Source organism: Megascapheus bottae, chromosome X (assembly GCF_031878675.1).
Source record: "Megascapheus bottae isolate mThoBot1 chromosome X, mThoBot2.hap1, whole genome shotgun sequence".
NCBI lineage: Eukaryota > Metazoa > Chordata > Mammalia > Rodentia > Geomyidae > Megascapheus > Megascapheus bottae.
The window spans coordinates 26,378,866-26,396,457 of NC_143547.1; the positions used below are offsets into that span (position 1 = coordinate 26,378,866).

Genomic DNA, 17,592 nt, shown 5'->3' on the forward strand with positions numbered 1-17,592 from the left:
AGAAAAGAAGGAAGATTGAATGCCATGCAGCCAAACAACAATACATCAACTTTGTGGTTAATATTCTTGACATTTCCTCACCAGTTCAGGGTCACTTTAGAGGATAAGGGAGCATCAACATCGATTATGATAGATTGTTGTCCTCAGTGATTTCACTTAGCTTCCTTCCTGTGTCCTGTCTTTGTCAAGATCTAGCTACTACTCTGCATTCAGCATCTTCCCTCCAGAAAATAGCAGGCCTCTAGAACATTAATACATTCTCTCTAGAACACTAACACCTTTGGTCAGATTATCACAATGTCTGACTCAAGCTTCTCTTCAGGAGAAAAGAATAAACACAAAATAGAACAGAAGATATTGAAAGAAGCCAAAGGCTCTAAGGTCAGTGTCTGCCTTTCTGTTTGCTTATTCATGTATGTGCATGCCAATACCAGGAATTGAACTCAGGTCCTCAGACTCTTGCTAAGCTTTCTTGAGCCACAGTTCTCCAGGGTTCAGCCTTCTGAGATTACAGTCATAAACTATTGGCCCTCTGCATATCTTAAATTTTACATGGTCCTTGTTATCCCAGAAGCAACAGTATTCAGAGGGCAATATCACAGGTGATGATAGAAGCCAGCATGCATCATTTTAAGAATGAAAATAAATGCTGGTGGGCTTACATGATTTGTGACTGGTCACTATATTTATTAGAAAAGCAAGAAGTTAAGCCAGCCGGTTACAGTGGCTCATGCTTGTAATCCTAGCTACTCAGGAGGCTGAGATCTGAGGATCAAGGTTCAAAGCCAGCCCAGGCACAAAAGGACCTGAGACTCTTATCTCCAATTAACCTCTAGAAAACGGGAAGTGGGGCTTGGCTCAAGGGTAGAGCCATGGCCTTGAACTGAAGAGCTTAGGGACAATGCCCAGGCCTAGAGGTACATTGGTAGTTGAGCTGAAGAGCTCAGGGACAGTTCCCAGGCTGAGTTCAAGCCTCATAATCCACAAAAAAAGAAAGAAAAGAAAAGCACTAAGTTATAAAAATCAAGGACTCTGGGCCCATGATATGGAGAATCAATTTATAGCCAATAGAGGGCCTGTATTAGTCTGCTTCTGTTGCCAACAAAATGATATCACAGATCTAGTATGTTGCCAAATACAGAGGTTTGTTTTGGCTCCTGGTTCTAGAAGTCCAAAGTTAAAAGCCAGAATCTGGGGATAGAGATCTACCTGAATGTTGTTATGGATAAAGTCCCCCAAATGGTAAAAAGTGGTACATCCAAATCCCAGCTGTTGGTCATAAGAGATCAGAGAATGAACACACACACACACACACACACACACACACACACACACACACACACACACACAGAGTCTCTGGTTCTGTGATGCTTTACACCACCCTGAATAACTCTTGAGGGTTCTATTCTGACAACCTTATCTAATCCTAATCACTTCCTAACAGCCCCACCACTAAGAACTGCAGACAGACTGTTCCTGTTTGAAAAAGAGAAAAAATAAACTTTCCCATTAGAAAAGTCATGAATCACAGACTGTCAACCACATACATCCCTGTCTTTCAATATACTATTCATACTCTGGCATAACAAAATGTGGAGGTCAGTACTAGGGTTAGAATTCAAGGCCGTGCACTTGTTAGGAAGGTCCTCTACTGTTTGAGTTATGTTTCCAGTCCCTGCCATACTTCATTGATGGTTATTAGGCATCCAATAACCATATATAATCATGGCTATTACCATCTAGCAGATGATAATTAGGCATGTGTACTAGTTTCTCTGGTTTGCTGTAATCAACTACTACAAATGCGGTAGCTTAAAACAATATATATTTTCTCACAATTCAGTCAGTTGGAGATCATGAATCAAGATGGAGAAAAACACAGGAAGTGGTAACAATGTTCAAGAAATAATGTACCCATTACCTGATAAATGTAACTGTAACCCCTCTGTACATTAACGCAACAATAAAACTTAGAAAAACATGCTTACCAAGCCACACCCCCCGGGAGCCTCTCAGGAAGCCTTTCCTTGACTTTCAGCTTACAGTGGTTGCTTCCATTTCCTGGCTTGTAGACACATCACCTTTTTACATGCTTTGCCCCTACATTTTTCTTCTTTGTATTTGCTCTTATCAGGTACTAGAGGTTATGACTTGTATAGTGTGTGTGTGTGTGTGTGTGTGTGTGTGTGTGTGTGTGTCTGAGGGGGGGGGAATGTGTATGTATGTGTGTGTGTTTTAAGATCAAAACCAGGGCCTTGTGTGTGCTATGTATGAGCTCTCCTGTTGAGTTGCAACTTCGGCTTAAGCCTCTAAACCTGGAAACTTTCTTATCAAGAAACAGTGGGTAGCACTATATTGTCCAGGCTGACTTCAAACTACTGGGCTCAAGTTATCCTCTTGGGTTCCTGAGCAGCTGAGACTATAGATATATGCCACCACACCAAAACCTTTTGTACATAACTTTAAAAAAATCCTCTTTAAGTAGTTTTACAAAGGGTTTCAATTCAACACATCTATTTGTGCACCCAATGCTTCATAAGCAATCTCATCCTTTTCATCATTTTCCCCCATCTCTCCCAAACCCACTCATTCCCTCAGTTTTCCTAGTTCCATTCACATATGTGCAATGAATATTATGACTGTTTGCCCACCCTTCCTCTCTTTATACATCTACCCCTTCTTCTTGACATCACCCTTTTTATTAAAGAATTTATTAACATTGATTTTTACATCATATTTCAAATGATATATTTAACAAACAAATATTCAAGAAGGGAATCTCTATATACAATCACTGGCACTTAGATTTTAGAACATAATCAAAATTAGGCTGAGGGTTTGTATGTCATATATACATATTAATCTATGTAATAAAACATTATTTGATACCACAAGTTGCCTGATATTCATTTGGTTAGACTGCAGTTAGTTATTGAAAGGAGTTACACCATTGGAATTCTTTCAACGGTCCAATGCATTACATCATCTAGTTCATAGAAGTATCACCTCAAATCTAACAACTCCTTCAAGCCTAAAGCTTGATTTCCCTTAAAAAAGCAAAACAAAACACTTTTTGTGTATATTTTGTTTTTTTTTTAAATTTGGTTTCTTGTTGTTTTGAAACAAGGATTCCCTCTGTAACTTAGGCTAGGCTAGCCTTCGCAGTCCTCTTGTCTCAGCCTCCCAAACACTGGGATTATAGGTGTGTACCACCATTATCAGTTTTATCTTTTGTTATGAATTTGTATCTTATATAGAGACATAAATCACACTATGCCTGGAACATGGCCTAGTGGTAGAGTGCTCGCGTAGCATGCGCCAAGCCCTGGGTTCCATTCCTGGGTACCACATATAGAGAAAAAGCCAGAAGTGGTACTATGGTTCAAGTGGTTGAGCGCTAGCTTTGAGAAAGCCCAAGGCAGTGGCAAGGCCCTGAATTCAAGACCCAGAACTGGCAAAAAAGAAGAAATTACATATTTTAAACATGTAATCATTTAATGTTTTCTAGTTTTGAATAGTTGGACATCAATAAGGAGTTTATGAAGTTCCTTTCTATTTATATTGCCTTAGATGCTCCCTGTAACAGTACATGTTAGATCTAACATTATCATATCAGGGATGTGGCTCAGTGGCAGAGCATATAAATAGCATTTGTGAGGCTCTGGGTTCATCTGTAGCATCATCTAAACAAAACAAAATCCTCACTTCAGTGATAAAGAATCTTGTAAGTCAAGGTTTCTTCAGTCATCATCAAATGGAAAACAGTGATATAGTTACATGAATAGATACTCAGTTTGAGTATTAACCTTGTTTGCAGTGAGAAAAGTCTATACCTTTTAACCTCTAAGATTAATTTGTAGAAATCTAACCCCCCTCCAAAAGTGATGTTGTGGTTATGGTCCTTTTGAGAAATAAGTCATGCGTATGGATTCCTCATGAATGAGGTTAGAGGTTCTCTAAAAGAGGCTCCAGAAGACAGGCCCCAGGGGCTCACACCTGTAATCCTAGCCACTCCGGAGGTTGAGATCTGAGCATTGTGGTTTGAAGGCATCCCAGACAAGAAAAACTTTGAGACTCTTATCTCCAATTAACTAGCCAAAAAAACTGGAAGTAGAGCTGTGGCCCAAGTAATAGTATGCTATTCTTGAGCTATAAAGTTCAAGGAAAATGCTCAGGCCTTGAGTTTAAGCCCTATAACAGGCACAAAACAAAACAACAAAAAAAGAGACTCCAAAGAAATCCTTTGCCCCTTCTGCATGTGAAGACCAAAAAGAAAATAGCCATCTAGGAAACAGGATGCAGCCCTCACTAGCACCACATCTGTTGCCACGTCTGACATTAAACCTCCAGGACGGTGAGAAAACACATTTATGTTGTTTACTAACCAACAACTTATGGTCTTTATCATAACAGTCAGAACTATCTAGCATTTTTATCTTTAGGACTTCATTAGTTCACTCAATAAGGTGGTATTGGATCCATATTTAGAAACCATTTGCCTGTGGTCAACGGTTCAAAACAGAATTCTGACCTCTAGTCATTCATTCTTACATCATCATCTGCCCCTGGAACAGGGAGAGTCTGTGACTGATGTTTGTGAATATTTTCTCTCCTTTTGAACTTATGGAGGACTTGTCCCTGGGAAGTAAAATTTCCAACACAAACAATAGAACCTCTATCATTAAAGTAAATACAGATTCGTTTAACGGAAGGGCTTCACGGAGAGTCCAAAGAGGACCACTTCACAAAATGCATAAAAAGTATGCTTCTTCCTTACATGACTATAAGTGCTGGAAAGCTGGAATGAGGGCAGAATATGATAGTTGTGTTGCTTTAAACAGAGTTGTCCTGAGTGTTATAACCTTTGCACTACTTTGGAATGTGATATCCTTTCCAAGTGGGCACTAATGGTGTTGACTCAGTTTTGTATTTGCCTCTAATAATAAAAGGGTGCTGGGAGATTTCCGGAGGCAGGTTGCCAATCCATTCATGTCCAGATTTGGTAGGTGGATGTGTTTACTTTGAATGATGTAAGTTATTCTCCATTTCATCACTTATATTGACTTGAAAGAAGCAAACTGTGCCTATGTGAAAAGTTAAATTTATCAGGTGATACATTATAGGAGATTGCTTCAGAAGTCTCCCATAAAAAAGAAAACAATGATTTGTCTAGCCTCACTCACATCCAGTGTATATGGAACAGAAGTTCCTGGAAACAGATGAAATAAAGAGCAAAGACTGGGTCTTTTGAGAGGTATGCACATTTTTTGTTGGTCATGGGACATGAACTCTGGGCCTGGGCACTGTCCCTGAGTTTTTCAGCTCAAGGCTAGCAGTCTACCCATTGAGCCACAGCGCCACTTCTGGTTTTGGAGATGAGTCTGTTGGGAGCTGAGTGCAGGGTCAGGCTGGACCATGGATCTGCATCACTGAGTAAGATAACCACACAAAGAAATGAGCTGTCATGTATGACGCCATGCCTATGAACGTTGAGCTATATGGTCAGTATTGTGAATCATTTTCTGCTGAGACTTGATTACCATTAGGTACGAATGTGTTATTGCTTTATCACTCTCTGCTGAGACTTGATTACCAATGTAACACCTGACCATTTCTTGTTTTGAATAAAGTATATAAGACTGGAGCTAGAAATAAACAGGAGCTGCAGTCTTAAGCTTACAGCCTTAGGCTGTGGTCTTGGGCTGTAGCCCTCCCGACCTCATCTGTTTCTTGTCTTTCTTTTTCTCATCCTCACCTCCTAAATCAGGAATCCTGTCTTGCTGCCGGCTGGCTCCGGCAAGAGTCTCATGGACTTTCTGTGCTCCGGCTGTCTTTGAACTGTGATCCTCAGATTTCAGCCTTCTGAGTATCTAGGATTACAGGCATGAGCCACTGGTGCCCGGCAAGGTATGCAAATCATGAAGATAGACGTTCTCAGTAAATATCCACGTGCTGTCTTGTCTTCATTCTCTTCTTCTTCCTTCTGCTCCTCTTCCTACTCTTCCTCTTCCTCCAACCAGTAGCAGGCCTTGAGGCTCTACACTTCCTCAGCTTATATTTCAGGATTTACAAGCCTGCAATTCCATACACATTATATCAGCTGTTATGAGAGCTTGCAATCTAAAGCAAATTTGTGTAAAATGAACAAAAACATCCAAACTGAAAGGAAGGCAATTTGCATTGATTCCTTGGTTGAAGAAGGGCTGGTTACAAGGCTTCTTCTATCTTTATCATAGACTCTGCTTCTGGTGTATATGTGCCAGTACCACGGTGTAAACTCAGGGCTTTGTGCTCCTCTTGGCTTTCTTACAGCTGGTGCTTTACTTCTTGAGCCATGCGTCCAATCTACATTTTGCCAATTAACTGGAGATGGAGTTTCTCTGACCTTTCTGCCCAAACTGGCCTCAAACTATGATCCTCTGGGCCTTAGTCTCCTGAGTAGTTTCCAAATAAGTTTAATCTCTTTTCCTCCCTCCCTGCCCACTGGAACAATAGTTTGAGGAACTGTTAACAGAATGGGCTTTAGCAATTTGGATGGGAATATTGGCTTTATGGCTTCTTAGCTATATTTTTTATAATTTACTTCCTCATCTCAAAATCTCACTTATCCTCTCTATACAGTGGGTGAATATTGCCTTGTTCTTATTTTGAGGAGAAAATGTGGTAATTTTGTAAAGCACTTAATTTAAAATTTCAGTAATAATCCCTCAATAGAGTTATTCATTTTATAAAGAATATGCATTAAAATTCCTGGGAAAATATCAATTTCAATTTCTTTTTAATGCAATGATTTATCAGAAATATAAAAGAGCTGTTTGTAAGACTCCTTTCAAATATATTTACAGATCATAAATAATTTTTCCCAGATTATTTATCCTAGCTTATATTTGAAAAAGAAATGTGGCTACCAAATACAGAAACCAAAGGAATCAGAGCTATTATGTATATGTGCAACATCCTGGGCTATGAGGCTATGAACACAGAAGTCAGGTCTGAGTCACACCCCCTTAATTATGATTTCCAGCTGGTTCTTCCCTTCCTTTCCCTTCCTTTTCCTTCTTGCCAATCCTGGGCCTTGAACTCAGGATCAGGGCTGTCCCCTGAGATTTTTTAGTTAAGACTAGTGATCTACCACTTGACTCACAGCTTCACTTCTCCTCCTTCTCTTCCTCCTCCTCCTCCATTTCTTCTTCTCATTCCTCCTCCTCCCCCTCCTCCTCTTCCTCCCCCCTCCTCCTCCTCCTCCTCCTCCTCCTCCTCCTCCTCCTCCTCCTCCTCCTCCTCCTCCTCCTCTTCTTCTTCTTCTTCTTCTTCTTCTTCTTCTTCTTCTTCTTCTTCTTCTTCTTCTCCTCCTCCTTCTTCTTCTTCTCCTTCTTCTCCTTCTCCTTCTTCTCCTTCTTCTCCTTCTTCTTTTTCTTTTTCTTCTGACATATGACTTTCATGGACTTTCCTGCCCTGGCTGGCTTTCAACCAAAATCCTAAGATCTCAGCCTTCTACATAGCTAGGATTAAAGGCATGAACCACCAGCACCCAGCTGATTTCTGGGCTTCTTTTCTAACAATACTGACCTCAGATTGCTGCCATGGTGGGGTGGATTCTAGATAATGCTTCCTAAGGACACTAGACGAAGCAAAATTTGGATGTCACTAAGCAATCTGCAACTCCAGATCTCAGTGTTTTTGTTGCAATAATCAGTGCCATTCACACAGAATAGAATGCAATGGCAGCCCTTAGATTTACATAAAATGGCTCCTGTATTCTGGTGAGTGTTATACATACTATATAAGCCCTCACCCAATTTTCCTTCTCTAGTGCACAAGAAAAACAAACTAGAGTATACTTCACTCCTCATTTGCATTTGTAATATCTCTAAGGGGTAAGTGCTAAGAGCTTCTTTATTCTGAAAAAGAGAGTAATTTGTGCAAAAGCATACTCTCAAACTATTGTCAAACATGAAAGGCTCAAAACAACCTAGTTTTATTATTTTTCCAAAACAGAGAAAACGCAATGCAAACTTTTCTTGTTTATTTTATTGTCAAGGTGATGTACAGCAAGGTTACAGTTCCCTAAGTAAGGAAATGAGAACATGCCTTGCCGTGCATTGTTATCCCCTCCCTATTTTTTCTCCCACTTTCCCTCCTCCCCACTCCCCTCAACACCAAGTTGTAAATTTCATTTTCGACAAACTGTCTTATATCATTGTTGCACTGTTTCACCTTTTGCCCTTTGTCTCGACATATGATCTTATAAAATGATGCTAATCAAAATGAACACCAAGGGCCGGGAGTTTGGCCTAGTGGTTAAAGTGCTTGCCTAGCATGCATGAAGACCCGGGTTCAATTCCTCAGTACCACATATAGAAAAAAGCCGGAAGTGGTGCTGAGGCTCAAATGGTAAAGCTCTAGCCTTGAGAAAGTCCAAGGACAGTGCTCAGGCCTTGAGCTCAAGCCCAGGACTGGCAAAAAAAAATGAACACCAAGATATGGAAACAAGAGGGGAGTTTTGTTTTTTTAAGGTACTGTGTGAAGTTATTTCGTTTTTCTTTTTTTTTCCTTTGATTTATCCCATGTTGCCACTGTTTTTCATTTTGGTACGCTATGTCTTGTATATACGTTTATCTGATTTGGGGAAGGGAAGAGGAATCAAGAAATGGTCAATGTAAACTTTTCTTAAACAAATATTTTGATTTTTTTTCTTCTAAAAACAATCCCCTTCCTCCACCAAAATAAAGCAAACAAGCTTGCTCACAGCCCTACCCAATATGCAGCATCAACATTAACGGGCAGGCCAACAGTGAAGAATGTGATGGAAAAGGTCATTTGATGAGGCCAGAAGTTTGGCCTAGTGGTAGAATGCTTTCTCTAGCATGCAGTAAGACCTGGGTTTGATTCCTTGGTACCACATACATAGAAAAGCCAGAAGTGGTGCTTTGGCTCAAGTGGCACCTTGAGGGAAAAAGCTCAAGGACAGTGCCTAGGACCTGAGTTCAAGCCCCAGGACTGGCAAAAAAAATCATTTGAAACTCCTCCACTCCTCCAAATGATTTTAACAATGATGAGGATGGGGGAAGGAATATAGTCCTTGGCTCTATCCTTTTCTTATGTTTGTAGGTCTGAGATCAGGACTGGAATTAGGCACCTGAGCCTTTGGCTATGGGGGCTAGCACCCTACTAGCTGAGCCACGCCTCCAACCCTTTGGCTCTATTCTTTTGTTTTTTTGCCAGTCTTGGGGCTTGAACTCAGGGCCTGGGCACTGTCCCTGAGCTTTTTTTGCTCAAGGCTCATGTTCTACCACTTAAGCCACAACACAACTTCAGGCTTTTTCTGTGCATGTGGTACCAAGGAATTGAACCCAGGGCTTCATGCATGCTAAGCAAGCACTCTATTACTCAATAGACCAAACTCCTGGCCCATATTCTTAAAGTATGTATTTTGTAGTAGGCATAGGACTCCTTTGAGTGGCTTAGACAATTCAAAGCCAATATGGAATTATGAAACTGGGCTCCACTGAAGTACCAGAGACAATGTACTCACACTATGGGATCTTCTGGTACTAAGGGTTAGGAAAAATCTAAGATCCCTTCTGCTCCAGCTTTCCTATTGGCTTTGATGATTTCCTCCAAGGAAACAGAAAAACATCTCCCCACATAAAGAATTGAGCTTTCTTTTTAGGTAGAGGTACTTGGGTGCCATGGACCAGCATGGATCATGCTGTCTCTGGGGAAAGACAGTAGCAAACTGAAGAAAAGAAGCACACACACACACACACACACACACACACACACACACACACACACACACACACACGAGAAGGAAACCTGAGACCAGCTGGGCTGTCAGAATCCAAAGGTGCTGGAGACTGAAGCAGCACGCACTATAGTTCAATGTATTTTTTTTAATACAAGCAGTTGCACAAAGTAAAGGCAAGGAGAGAACAGGAGCTGGTGATAGGATGTCTTCCGGGTCAGCAATTTACATAAAGGTGTAAGGCCTTGTAAATGAAGTGATCTGAACACTTTGTTCTGGCTTGAAAAGATACCATACCTAATAATACCTTCAGACCAAAGGACTGATGCTGCCTCAGGTCTTCAAGCAGAGACATCAGATTTCAAACTGTGGCTCAAGGAACTCCTTTCTTTGGCTCCCAACACTTAGCTTTCCAAGTACTTGTTGGCAGAGAACATGCACTCACCCACATGCTCTGGCTTTCTTTGATTGGCCACATAGGCCAGCCCCTAAATGTACCAGGTAGTTGTGGGTGATTGAGGCAGTTGGAGGGATTCAGGGGCTTTGCTAGTGCGCAAGGATTAGGACAATAGGAAAAAGTAGGAAAATAGAACTGCTGTCCCTTAAACATCAGGTGCCCTTTCCAAGGCTTTCTGCAGTACCAAGCCTACTTCCTGAAACCTTTCAACATGTCCCATGTATGCTCTCTAAAACAGAACCACAATTCCTCCTCCTGCTTCTCTCCTATCTCCTCCCTGCTCCTCTCCCTCTACTTCCTCCTCTCCTCCCTCTCCTTTGTCCTCCCAACCAATCTTCTCGCTCCTCCCCACCCCCTCCTTTTCCTCTTTTTCCTCCTCTCCTCTCCACTTCGTCTTCTCCCCCTCCTCTTCCCCTCCTCTTGCTGCTTTCATTTATTTATATAGAGTTCTGGGGATGGAACCTAGGATCCTGTACAAGTTAGACAAGTTCTCTATCATTGAATCACAACCCTAACCCACTACGTTCCAGGGCTTGAACTCAGGGTCTGGGCACTGTCCCTGAGCTTTTATGTTCAAGGCTAGTGCTCTACCACTAGAAGCCACTTGGCTTCACTTCCAGCCATTTGGTGATTAATTGGAAATAAGAGTCTCTGGACTTTCCTACCCGGGCTGACTTTGAACCACACTCCTGAGATCTCAGCCTCCTGAGTACCCAGGATTATAGACGTTAGTGGTCCCCACTAACTTTTTAATACTCTTTACAGGAGTCTTCATAATCATGTGGAAAGATAGATATTATTGTTGCTGTTTTACTAAAAATGTAAGAAATTACTCAAAGGCTTTAGGAGATAGCAGAGCTTTGATTAGATCCCAAATTGGCCTAACAACAGAGGTAACAAGAGATTCCTCAGCTTGTTCAAACTACTGGTACTGGGCAAGTTTGGAGCAGATACAGTATCTCCCTATTGCTCTCAATCTCATCTGAGTGTCATATACCTTGTCAAGGTATGAAAGAAAGAGAGAGGGAGGAGAGAGAGCTTAACATACCCTAAAATACACTAAGCTTTCCACTTTTCCCTTTCTCCACGGTCCTAATAGCTCCTTTTCAATACTCCTTGATGCCCCGAGCACATGGGAAGGCTGTGTGCAAACTGGTTTCACAATTGTTCTGATGGACACACAGGTTATATAAGCAGACATGTTTCCTTGTTCCTCTGAAAACAAATGACTAAGTCAATTATATACATCACACCAGATGTAACATCATCAAAATGAGATGCATACATCCACTGTTTTGCTAATATTTGATAAGCAATTAACATAATATATCCCCTAATACTTTGCTAGTAACACATTGCTAGAGGAGTAGACAGTAGTACAAACTCTTTGAAGGACAATTGAGAAATATCTACAAAATCTTTTTTTTTTTGCCAGTCCTGGGCTTGAGCTCAGGGCCTGAACACTGTCCTTGGACTTTCTCAAAGCTAGATAGAGCTCTACCACTTGAGCCTCAGCACCATTTCCGGCTTTTTTTCTATATATGTGATACCGAGGAATTGAACCCGGGTCTTCATGCATGCTAGGCAAGCACTCAACCACTAGACCAAACTCCCGGCTACAAAATCTATTATAATTAAAAGTGCATATAGCATCTGTGTTAGATGCAGCTCCCAAGTCACAGAAGCTTAGATGGAAACCCTGTACAGATGGTTCGTTGAGGGAAATGCAAGGGAATGAGGTAAGGCAGGATGTGGTTTCAGATGCCTAGCTTCCACTTGATCCCATAAGTAGTATTATTTTTTTTTGCCAGTCCTGGGAAAACCTATTGCTGTCAGGGCCTGAGCACTGTCCTTAGACTTTCTCAAGCCTGGAGCTCTACCACTTGAGCCTTAGCACCACTTCCAGCTTTTTTCTATGTATGTGGTACCAAGGAATCGAACCCGGGTCTTCGTATATGCTAGGCAAGCACTCTACCACTAGGCCAAACTCCTGGTCCAGTAGCTCTATGTTTTATATGCCTCTTTTTAAAATTAATATGTGAGAATTTTCATAATGATATTTCCATGTATGAGTATAACATGCTTTGATCTTATTCACTATTACTCCTTCTTTAACTTTTTGTTTTCTGTCGATCTTGGGGCTTGAACTCTGGGGCCTGAGCGCTGTCCCTGAGCTCTTCAGCTCAAGGCTAGTGCTCTACCACTTGAGCCACAGCACCACTTCCAGCTTTTTGGGGAGGTTGTTTAGAGATACTGGTCACGGATTTTCCTTTCCTGCCTGAGCTGGCTTCAAACTGTAATCCTCAGATCTCAGCCTCCTGAATAATTAGGATTATGGATATAAGCCACTGGCACTCAGCTTAAACATGTTTTTTAATTGTACAACGTAATGAATTATGAGATTTCCACACATGCATAAATTGATCTAATTTACTTTTGATCACCATCACTGTCTCCACCCCTCCTTCTTTAAGTAATCCTCCATTTAAGTTCATGACTATTTATTATTTGTATTCTTTACTTCTTTTGTACAAGTAATAGGGCTTGAAGTCAAAGTCTCTCACTGGAATTATTCTACTCGTGGCTGCTACTCTACCACTTGAGTCATATCTCTAGTTCTGTTTGTACTTTTTAAAATCTTTTTTTGTTATTGTTTTGGCCATGGAGCTTGAACTGGTGGGGGGGGCACTGTCCCTGACCTCTTTTTTGATCAAAGCTAGTGTTCTACCACTTAGAGCCATAGATCTACTTCCAGTTTTCTGGTAGTTAATTAGAGATAGGAATCACATGGAATTTCTTGCCTGGACTGGTGATTCTCAAATCTCAGCTTCCTGAGTAGCTATGATTACAGGCATGAGCCATTAGTACCTGCATTATTCTTTAAAAAAAAACTGGGTTATTTCTTCTGCATTGCCCCTAGAATGCATTATTCTTTTTTATTGTTATTGTAAAGGTGATGCACAGAGGGGTTACATAAGTTAGGTAATTGTAAGATTAAAATTAAGTTAGTCTGATGAAAAGAGAACACCATGCAGTATTCAGGCAGGAAGGAGTTTATTCCAAACTGCGCCCCACCATGCATGGTGGAGACCATGCCTATGTAGGGGCATTTCCCACACTTATGTAGGGAAGGGGCAGGGAGAAGTTGTGGCCAAGTGTGGCCAGGTGAGGGCTCCCCGTCAGTGGACACAGATATGATCTCAGAGCCTGAGATCCTCCCAGGGTCTGATGGGAGGTGAGACAGGGTGGTCCAGGATGTGACCTCATAGAAGGAAGAGGTGACCCTCCAGGTGTACCAGTTACCTAGGTAACACAGGTACTGGGCAGAGACTTAGGGCTTTGGAATGGCCTTCTAGGACCGACCTTACAGTAATGAGTATACTCCTTTTTGGTCCTTGCTCTTTCCCAGTTTCTCCTTCCTGTCCCCATAAGCAAATTGTATAGTTTATTTTCCATATAGTGTCTAGTGAGTACCATTGTTACACTAATTCACCTTTTGTCCCTCCATTTTTGTGACCTCCCCTTACCCTCCTGAAGATAGATAATTAAACAAACAAGATAAAAAGAAAAGAAAATGTGGGCTGGGAGTTTGGCGTAGTGGTAGAGTGCTTGCCTAGCATACACAAAGGCCCGGGTTCGATTCCTTGGTACCTCGTACATAGAAAAAAGCTGGGAGTGGAGCAGAGGCTCAAGTGGCAGAGCTCTAGCCTTGAGAAAGTCCAAGGACAGTGCTCAGGCCCTGAGATCAAGCCCAGGACTAGCAAAAAAAAAGAAAAGAAAAGAAAATGAAAACAATAGCAAAAAAAATAAAACTGTCTTGTTTCTATTTCTTCTTGGAGTTCATTATGATAAGTCTTATGATCAGATGAACATTAATAGGTATTGTGCCTTTGAGTTACTCCCCTAAGAATATCTTCCTATGAGCTCACTGTGTGTGGATACCTAGAGTGCTGTATAATTTATTATATTCCAGTGTACTTTGGATCTAGCTTAGAGTTCTGTTTTTCTTATGGTTAACTGGAGATAAGCATCTCTCCAATTTATCTGTTCGGGCTGGCTTCAAACTACAATTCTCAGAACTCAGTCTGGCTGTATTTGTGGATCAAAATTCTGCCAATGAGAAAAGACATGCACTATTTGTATTGCCTTATTTTCACTTCACATGATCATCTCTAAACAGAGCATCAAGTTCTGTTCTGATGATGAAGAACTAAGGAACTCAGGTGCTCAGTGCTTTTAGACCCTCCTGGGGGAAATATCTCATAATCTCGGGTGTTCTCATGCTGAGAGCTTTCAGCCCCATATGGCAGCAAGCACCCACAATTGGCAGACAGCTTCTGGATGCTCTGACAGTCTAACAATCAAAGGCTAATTATGCTGGTTTTGCACTGACTCTCAGGCAATGGAACATGGCTCTCATGAGAAAAGACTGGGGATCTAAAGAAAGTTCTAATCCAAGTGTAGCCTTCACATCTGAGGCCAATGTGCAAACAGTGACCACTTCCGTTCAACATTGTCTTAATGCCATCGACTTGTGCCTAGCCTTGGCACTGTAAACCACAGAAAGAATCAGAGCTAATGATCACAATCATTTTACTTTTTTCCTGAGCACCATTTTAATAATCTGTAAACTTCATCATAATCTTTCAAATATGAAATGAATTAACCTGGTCATCAGTTCAGTCTGTTGGAATACACTAAAATGCTATAGAAATGAATAGAAATATATTGACTACGTTAATCCAGCTAGTGAATTCCTCACATATAGCTCTAAACTTCCCAGAAATAAATGTGGCTTGAGTATTACAAATATTGGGGGAGAAAGAAGAAAGGATTGAGCCACTGAGGACCATTGCCTCTACTGCCTGACTTATCAGCTACTTAAACTTTACAGTGGACCCACATGAAACTCTCTCCCTCTTCATGACCACCTCTTGCCTAGTATGCATGAAGCCTTGGATTTGACTCCTTGGTACCACATACACAGAAAACACCAGAAGTGATAATGTGGCTCAAGTGGTAGAGCGCTAGCTTTGAGAAAGCCCAAGGACAATGCCTAGGCCTTGAATTCAAGCATGAATGTCTTTCTAGCCAAATGCAAGCCTATCACACTGGGAAATATTGATATTACGCCAAATCGCTGATTGTAGAAGGTACAGTATAGGCTATGTTTGCTAGTCTATCATCAAGGCTGCCTATTTAACCCTGAGATAGAAGCTTCTATTTTCCCTTTCCCACTGAGGGGGAAATTGAGCTGGAGCTGCAAATTGTTTTCTAGTTTACTCTGTCACCTTTCTGTTTCTCTGTGCTTTCCAGCTGTCCTGTCCTTCAATCATGCTTTCCAGTGTTCCTCCTCTTTTTCTAAATGCAGTCTGCCCATTGTTACCCTGGCTCTTCTCATTCACCAACTCCAATTTAGAAAGCTTCTACTCCCCTTTCTTGCCCATGATCTTCTAGTGTTGTTTAGTCAAAGTCGAAACTGCTTTCAGGCATAAATCTGCTCTGGACCATGAATCCTACCTGCACAAATAATATCATGTGTTAACTGTGTGTTCCACTGATTTACTTTGAAAATTGACAAAGCTAGTTTCAAGATTAATTATCGTATATGAGTAAAGTAGCTAGAAATACCCCTGGTAGATTTCTGTAGTAATAAAATTTTCAGCTCATTGTGTCAGAGGATGATAAATAACTAGAAGCAATTTGCTGTATTATAAGAGCACAGTTTAAAAAAAAAAAACCTGTCTTCCAAACTGGCCGTGCCAATTCCATCAGCAATTAATGAGTTTCTGTTGTTCTACCTCCTTGTTGCATTTGATGTTATCAGTGATTTCTGTTTTTGACACTTTCATCTTTTTCATGTTTTATATAATGATATCTATTTCACATGCTCATTTGCCATCTATCTTCTTTGGTGAAATGTATATTCAGTATGTGCGTATGTCTGTACCTGTGTGTATACACACATGCACACTCATGTGTGTGCTGATACTAGGGATTGAATTCGGGCCTTACAATCCTGCTTGGCTTTCTTGTTCACAGCTGGAAGTCTATTACTTGAGCTATGCCTCCAATAGTGGCTTTTTGCTGGTTAATTGAAGATGGAGTCTCATGGACTTTTTCTATCTGGGCTGGCTTCATAACGGATCCTCTGGATCTTAGCTTTCTGAATAGCTATGGTTGCAAGCATGAGCCACTGGCACTAAGATTATTCTTTACTTTTCAATGCTGGGAGTCAATCCCAGACCTTCATACATGCTAGACTGATACTCTACCACTGAGCTACAACTCAGCTGATACTAAAGTATGAAGTGGGTTGTTTTATTTTTCTATGTTTTAAAGAATAATTTTAGACTAGTCATTAGATTGCTTGATCCTTATGTTCTCTCAGGCATTTACCTACTAACTGTAATCTAGTACACTGTGCCCTTGGATATTTCACAGACCTTGAGTTGGGGTTATTTCTCCTCTGTATTTACTGGCTCTAACAAGAGTTGGGTGGACATTCTTTGTTTTTAGACAAGATCCTACAAATTCAGGTGAACCTGAATTTGAGATTCTCCTGTTTTGGATGCCCAAGTGTTGGGATTATAAACAAGAAACCTTCACATCTGGATTCATAGGAGCTTCTGATCTGGGGAACTGCATAGGCCATCACTGGTGGACTTGATTTAGGACGCAATTACTTTATAAAGCTGTAGTCCATTTACTCAGTCCACTCTGCCAGCGAGTGGACATTTGCAGCTCACGATGTTTATCACACTGTATAGCCATACCGTAGCAATTTTACAGCAATTTGGGCAATAGGAGGTTGAGTGAGCAGAGCCTCATTGAAATTCTGAGCTAGCTACAACTAGCCTCTTTGACCCAGATAGTAAGATTTTCCCAGAATTGCTCTACCTATGGCTGAGGAAAATATGTAGGAAAAAGAGAGAAGCCTGCAACCTGGAAACAAAGGTAGAAAACTCATAGAAAACACTGGATACAGGAAGGAGATGTGTATTTTAAATCTGAGTCCTTCATTGACTGATCTAGACTTAAACCATATGATGAATTTATTCCCGCTTTCTTGGCCATGAGGCACAATTATTTTAACACTAACTTGAATTTCCTGTAGTTATAAACACACATCCGAATCTAACTATAATTTCATTAGAGAAAGGAGGAGGGAAAAAAAGACTTGAATAGGCTCTTCTGGAAAGAAGACATAAAAATAGCCAAAAAGTATTTTAAAATATTCAATATCACTAAGCACCAGGAAAATGCAAATCACAAACACAACAAGATAGTTACCCCTATTCAGGTAAGATAGCTATTACCTATGAGAGTAAAGATAACAAGTGATATTGATAAAGTAGGAAACAGTATAACGACTCCTCAAAAGGTT

At 40.9% G+C, this 17,592-nt stretch overlaps 1 pseudogene; it reads left to right on the forward strand.

Annotated features, from left to right (window-relative positions):
* The window catches only part of LOC150040626 (selenide, water dikinase 1-like), a 38,631-nt pseudogene extending 21,756 nt beyond the window's left edge, over positions 1-16,875 (forward strand).
* The last annotated feature ends 717 nt before the right edge of the window (positions 16,876-17,592 follow it).